The sequence below is a fragment of the Zalophus californianus genome, chromosome 5 (assembly GCF_009762305.2).
Source record: "Zalophus californianus isolate mZalCal1 chromosome 5, mZalCal1.pri.v2, whole genome shotgun sequence".
In the NCBI taxonomy this organism is placed as follows: domain Eukaryota; kingdom Metazoa; phylum Chordata; class Mammalia; order Carnivora; family Otariidae; genus Zalophus; species Zalophus californianus.
This window is the reverse complement of record NC_045599.1, coordinates 83,046,829-83,054,825: the sequence shown is the minus strand read 5'-3', so window position 1 is coordinate 83,054,825 and position 7,997 is coordinate 83,046,829.

Sequence of the window (7,997 nt, the reverse complement as noted above, 5' to 3'; positions counted from 1 at the left end):
CAAATGCTCTTACTGAATTTAACGTTTATTTGTCTAACTCAGAAAAAAAAGACATTTCTAATTCCACAAGATAATTATCTTTTAAATTCATTTGCAAAAGATATGTTAGAATTAGTATATTGCAGTTGTAGTGGCTTAGCAATATTTCTGTAGACAATTTCATTTCTAGAATTTTGCTCATCTTTAAAAATACATATTTAAATTACCAATTGATTGACATCCAAATTGAAACAAAGTACCTTGCACTAAAGCAAAGGGGAATATTTAGGTTCGACAATGTTGCCCTTGTTTAAGCAACAGTGCTTGATTAGCTAGTAAAAATATTAGTTATGCTAAATTATAAGAATTGAGACTGGCTAATTAAGAGTTTTAATTAGTAACATTTATTCAGCTATAGCTTATAGATACTTAGTTTCAAGGGGCTTTACTGTTGCTTAATACCAATATTTAAAAATTTATTTTACATGCTTAATATCTGTACTTGATATGACCCCAAAGCTTTGGGTGTCTCTATAGACTTGCAAATAATTATCTAATAATGCTGATTTGACAGCAAGGAGTAGAAATACTATAGAGAGGGAAAACTAAGTTCTTCAGGGTCTTGTGTTGATTTCTATCTTATTTTTTCCTGTTTAAAGAAATATAAGTGGACATTTTTACAAAGCTAAATATAATTTTATTCTCAGAGCATTATTCTGGAGAAATGTTTTCTTCTATTCCTCCCTTACACTTTTGCACCACAAAGAGGCATTGTGGCATAGGAAGATGAAGGCCACGGCATCTAAACATTGGATTCATCTTCTGCTACATATCAAAAAACATGGCATGAATGCACAGCTGGACACACAACTGCGTAGGTGGTGGCCAGGTTGGTGGCCACCCTTCCAAGAGTGTCAGATTCTCTCACGTCACATATCCATTTCTATTTAACGTATTTCCTTCTTCCAGAATAGAACCTGATATCCTGTCTACATGCCTTCTTGATAACAGTGTTTACGCAGGATTTGGGGAATTAGAGCCATTTTCCCTCACCATCATAGTTTCCCTCTACCTTCTGAATGGGACTTTCACTGGGATACTGATGGAGAAAGACAGAGAACAGACAATACCAGTATTTATTACTAGAGATTTCTAGTTGATATTGTGACAAGTAACAAAGCTTTGCAAACATATTTAGGTAGCCCTTTAAAAAATCGTATTTAGAAATTCAAGCAATAAAATTAGGCTGTTAACCACTAAATTTAAGTAAAATGGATTTAAAATTTTATATAAATGTGGAAATGATTTTTCACGCATATAACATTAAGTTGGTTTTAATTTAGTAAGTTTTAGATACATTTATCATAAAGTAATGCCTTACTAGAAAATACTAGAAGCATGTGCCTCCGGCTTAAAGGAAACAAAGTAATCTGGAAGGATTCAGGTAGTGTCCATAACAGTAATGTGAAACAGATATTTTCCTTAGTTGTGTGACCTTGGTCCTCGCCATTAATCTCTCTGGGCTTCTTTTCCTTCATCTGTGAAATGAAGGGATTGAACTAGACGATTTTAAACTCACTTCCAACATTCACATATATTCCCTTCTGTGGATTTTCCATTTACAGAAACTGACTGAGGTTGTACTCAGGAGACAGGTAATTCCATACAGATTAGGCCTCAAAACGTGCTTTCTCTACTTCTACATCATTTCCTGCAGGGCCCTGAGGAAAAACTAACTGACAGTAGATGTTATTTTTAAAATATTTCAACCAATGCCTTTTTATTTCTGGCATATTGATAGTTAAGTGTAATTTATCAAAGACAAATTGTTTCACTAGCCACTACTGAATTGTGAATCACACATAAATTTCTCTTGAATGTAGTTTGGTTAAAATTCCTTAGAGACTCATCATGTAAAAGTTATTAAAAGTCAATATCATGATCCAGAAGAGCACATCAACCTTTCAGGATGTTTCTCTTTAAACCTATACTTACTGATGAAAAATAAATAAAATTTAATCTATTAGAATTAGATCAGTTTAGGTTCAGTAAGAACAATGAAAGGATGTACTGAGTAAAAGAGAGGAAAAAAGTCTATTATATCTTAAGGCATTTAATCTGACGTACAATATAATTTAATGTAACATAATCTAATTAGCCTAAATATGGCTGATTAAAAATGTTTGTATTGGCTTTATTATTTTAAGCAAATAAAAACAACATACACAAATGTTGGGGTTCTTAGCAATGAATGAGAATATTTCAAAGTTGGAATTTTTATGTTCATTTATAGTCAACTTTTTTGGTGAATGCTCAAGAAAAGATAATAAGCAACACATTTTTATTTGTGGATGGTACTAATTTGGATGATGTTGCATACACTGGGGAGGACAGGGAAATAATTTTAATAAAGAACCCGGAGGCATTAGAAGTGTGGTAAGGAAATGATAAAACCAACATTTTAGTTGTAAAAATGCAAATCATTACATAAGGGGAGGAAATAACCTAATGCAGCTACTCAGAGGGTGGGACAGACCCAAGAAAACAGTTAGGGGCAAAATAAATCTCTGTGTGATAGTCCAGAGTAAATGAGCTATGAACTAGCAATGATGATAATAGGCAGAAAATGTTCCCTTGCTCTTTTGCACCACAAAGAGGCATTGTGGCATAGGAAGATGAAGGCCATGGCACCTAAACACTGGCTTCATCTTCTGCTACATATCAAAAAACATGGCATGAATGCACAGTTGGACACACAACTGCGTAGGGGTCTGACTTCTAGGAAGTGAATTTCTGTTAAACTCTCTGTTCAGTGGACTTTTTCTAGATGAATATAGTGCAAATGAATAGAGCAAGAAATAGTGACTCACTATGATCAACGTCTGAATCCCCGGAATTAAAGAGAAATTCCACACAAATAGCAGATAAGCTTCATTCTTATTAAGCATAACTCAGCTTCAAAAAACTCAGGCCACAGAAACAAGCATTTCTTTTAAGATTTTTATTTATTTATTTGTCAGAAAGAGAGAGAGAGCGTGCACAAACAGGGGGAGCACCAGAGGCAGAGGAAAAAGCAAACTCCCTGCGGAGCAGGGCACCTGATATGGGACTCGATTCCAGGACCCTGGGATCATGACCTTAGCTGAAGGCAGATGCTTAACCAACTGAACCACCATCAAGATAATTTAAAGAGTCTAAGCAAGCAATTTGCTATTTAGCTTTTAGTCATTTACTAAATAGTGACCATTGAGTTTATATTCATAGAATGAATGAATGAATGAGTGAGTGAATAAGTAAATACAAATTAGACATTTTTACATCCATTTCATAGATGAGAAAAGGTGAGGTCCACAAAAGTTAATCAATATTGCTAACCTCACCCAGGAAATAAGTTGTGAAGCCAGAATTTAAGTATGCCTAATGCTAAAGTCCATGATTTTCCCCATTATTAAACTAGCTCATTGATTCTGTGAACTGATCCAGTGCCTTCAGTCCTGTAATGCAAATTTATGTCTCCTTATCTGCTTTTAGGGACTCTGGATTTCTGCTTGATAAAGCCTTGGAGGTAGGTTTTTCATTGGCTTTTAATCAGTTCTGTTTAGCACATAATAGAAAGAGTATCTGGAATTATTTCTAAGTTCATACACATAAAATTTAGAAACCATGGACATGGCAGATTTTACAAGTAAAAATTCTCATGTGAGCAAATTACTATGTCAAGATGGGAGACTATTACACATGCATTACTCAAAACTTATTTCTCATTGTTAAGCCCAGTTATCACAGTCATCACAAGGAACACTAGTAAAATACACCTGAAAGACTGCTAACAATCAGTACCTATAGAAAAAGAAAATGCAGAGCTTTATAAAGACAGTCTGTTTCACTTCTCAATTTTTATTTTGTTCTGCCAAATAATTTGGTATTTGGGTTCACTTATTTAGGCAGGTTCAAAAGATTGTCTGAGATGAAAGGGATATAGGCAACTGAATATTTCCTACTTATCTTGCCAAATAGCACAACACAGTTACTTTCATTAGACAGATTGAGTATGAAATGGACATGGTCCAAAGTGAGTAATGTTCTATGGGCTTTTTAATTTTAGACATTAGTTTCAACCAGGGAAGATAAAAATATTAATATGTCAATTTTGTAGAATGAAACTTGCACATGATTATACATAGTGTTAATTAGCTTAAGAATTTATTGTTCACCCTTCATAATTTGCTCTATCTGTCAAAAGATAACACTTTGGAGAACTATCAAGTAATTTAATTATCTTCATGGGCACAACCAATATGAAGCCACTTAAAAAAATGGGCTAAAATTTCACCTACATTTAATACATATAATTATAATGTAAAACATGAATGCCATAAGACCAACATGAAAATTAGCCTGTACAAAGGTTATTAAATTCTGTTTGGGATTACCTTGCCTTAAAGAAAAAGGAGAGAAAATGTCAAACATATTTTTGCATTGCAAGTAATTTTTAAAAAACAATGAGAAAGTCTTGACCTTTGATATGCAACTCTAAAAAGGTATATGGTTATTTTATGAAAAATAGAGATCTTGGGACCATGAACCAATGGGATCAGGTTCTTTCTTCTGATGCCTGATTTTAGAGCAGAATGTATTTAGAAATTACTGAGATATGGTCAGGGTTAAGGTGTTGAGTTTCTCTTGCTTTTTTGTGATTTTTTTTTTTTTTTTTTAGAACATCTTTAATTCAAGGCAGTTCTTATGCAAGCAGCTGGGGCTGAAACCAAGCAGATAAGCTAGTGTCCCAGAGACCTCACTAGCATTACACCCATCACTAGCAAATCCACTGAAAACAAAATCACCTGGAAAATCTGAGTATTGTATCTTGTTAAAGAAAGATCATTAGATAGAGAGGGGCAGGCATTTTTCCTTCTTTGTTCGGTGAATTCCACTATTCTGACTTTGTGATCCTTAAATGTACAGTTAAACCAACCTATATATAAACTACAAGAAAACATGATAATATTGTTCTTTAGCGGTCAGAGATCTAGAGCATTAAACATGTATAGGATGGTCAGAAATGGAAAGAAGTTAATAATAGCAGTGATAGAAAATGAGCCTGAGTGTTGGGGAAAAGGCTGAGTCTTACACAGAACAAAGGCTCAGAGTTAGAGTGGGATAAAATGTGGGGTGCATCTTGATTCTGAATGATAAAAGCTGGTACTTGACCTCTGCAAGTCTCTTCTTTCTAAGATTACAATTTTACTAGAGCCTCAGGGCAAGGCTGTGACTAAAAGGAAGAGTCAAAGGCTCCAAAACTGAGGAAATTTGGGGGCTGAAGAAGAGTCAGGCAGAGCTTTGCAAATACGTAAGAAAGTGGCACCTTAGTTCTTAACCTCATATAGTGGGATCTCCTCCTACCCAATTTGACTGTAGCCAACTGTACAGGAGTCAATGGGCAGATAGGTCTGGAAAGGTGCCAGTGTTCATGTACTGAGGAAAGGGCAAAGGGAGCGAAGGAATTATCGTGGATGTGATCTTTGAAGTGTTAAGACAGTTTGAGGCTGGTGAAAATCTAAGCTAAAATGCTGAATCTTTATAAATTATTATCTTTATACATAGTACATAAGAATTGACAGGAACGAGGTATTATACCTGCTAAAGTTCTTGCAATTGTTCTGGTCTCTCAATATTGAAACTTTGTGATCTTTTGAGAATAACACAATAATATAAACCAGTTAAATATATTGATATTAATGAAAAAAGCAATTTTGCTATAATATTAATAAGATTGTTGCATAATTTTAAAGCAAGAGTCTCAACATTGGAAGCAGATGAACAATACATATATGCTCTGTGTGTGTGTGCACATGAGTGTGCTATTACTGTTGTTATTAATTTTTTAAGGACAGATACCTTGCCCCACCCCTGGAGGTTCTGCCAATATGGTATGTGACCTAGGTATACGAATTTTTAAAAATATCTTTAAGTTATACTAATATACAACCAGGTTTTATAATTACAACTTAAAAGGATGACCTTCAGAGTAAAATTGGTCCAAATAATAAGTTTAGACATGGTAGCCAATTAGTCAGTTTATTCAGTCTTAGATTCCTTAATATTAAAGTTGTGATGTTAATAGAACCAACCTGATAGGATGGTTTTAAGGATAAAAAGAGATGACTCGTGTAAGGCAAAACCAGTCTCCAGTGCAATAAATGTATTCAAGAAATACTTCCAGAATGAATGGACTGCTAATGGGTGAATATTTTAAAATAAGGACCAATTTATAATGATTAAAAAAGAAACTAATGGGAAATAGAAATAATGTAACATTAATCTTTTGCAGTAAAATATGTTCTTATTCATATATATGTTAAGATTAAAATACATTTTTCAAAATAATCTATTTTAAAATAAAATCTAGCACTTAAAAATAAGTAAGTAATAAATGATCCAAATGCTCTTAGAGCTCTGATTTATCTACTGAAATTCAAATTGAATTCAAGAATGGAAAATAGTATCTAGATAGGATTCCTCTTTGAGGAGCTACATTTGGGCAATTTGTCCATTATATATCCAATTTTTTTGTGATCCTGTCTTATAGCACCTGCCGTGGAAACAACAACAAAAACTGTGATAAGTATCGGCTTTTCATCATTCATTCATTTTCTTTTGGGGGGCAGTGTGTGACAAAAAAGCACACTATAATGTTATTATATTTAATTTTTTTATTTTGAAATAATTATAGACTCAAGAAGTTTAAAAAAATAGTAGAGAAGTAATTTGTACCTACCTCACCCAGGTTCCTCCAGAGGTAACATTTTATATAACAAGAATACATTGGCCAAACCAGGAAATTGACATTAGCACATTACAATGATTTTGACCCACACCTTACTTGGACTCTACTTTTTTTTAATGTCTTTGTATGTAGTTTATGACATTTTATTAAATGTATGGATTCATATTAACGACCACCAAAATCAAGTTTTGGAACACTCTCCTCACCACAAAGGATCTCTGTTGTGTTATACCTTTATAGTTTAAACTGGAATATATTTTGAGAGTAAGAGGGGTCTAATAATGGGCATAAACTGGGACTTCACAGAGAAAATTGGTAAATATGGTTATCTTGACTTTAGCATATACGAATATGACCAGAGATGCTCAAAAAACAATAGGAAAGAGAAAGAGAGAATGAATGAATGAATGAATGAATGATCAGTATCTCACATTATGTGCAAGAATTTAGTGTTTAGAGGCACATTTTTTTTTCTTTGTGTGATAGGCTTCTAGGGGATTTTCAAGGTAATTTTAAATATGTGAAGTTTTTATCTAACATTTTACCTTTAGAATCTAAGCCACACATAGGCTGTAACTCAATTCTGTGAAAGTCTGGCTGATTCATTTAAGACATGGACATATCTCCCAGTGTCCTCTTTCCCCTACACACATCTTTTCCAACAAGGTGTAAGTTTGTGTACATGTAGTTTTATAAATACATTTTGATGAGAGTATAAGCAGGGTTAGAGTTGGGACAGCTTGATAAGACACAAGAGTGGAAGGAGTGGTGACATACTCAGCCTATGACAAGATGTGGCACTGTAGAAACTGTTTTCTTGTCTATTTTGAGACTACAGTCAGATAAATCCAATGTAACAAATGTAGATGTGACTCAATCTCCACTTTATGCCTTTAACATATACATTCAATGCTATAAATTTCCCACTAATTACTGCTTTTGATATGTTGTACTTTCCTTTTAAAAGTATTTGTTATTCATTATATTATATTCAAAATATTTTAAAACTTCTTTTAAGAGTTCTTCTTACTAATGAATTGTTGAACACATCAAAAACTGATGATGTGGGGCACCTGGGTGGCTCAGTTGTTAAGCGTCTGCCTTCGGCTCAGATCATGATCCCAGGGTCCTGGGATCGAGCCCCGCATCAGGCTCCCTGCTCCGCGGGAAGCCTGCTTCTCCCTCTCCCACTCCCCCTGCTTGTAGTTCCTGCTCTTGTTATCTCTCTCCG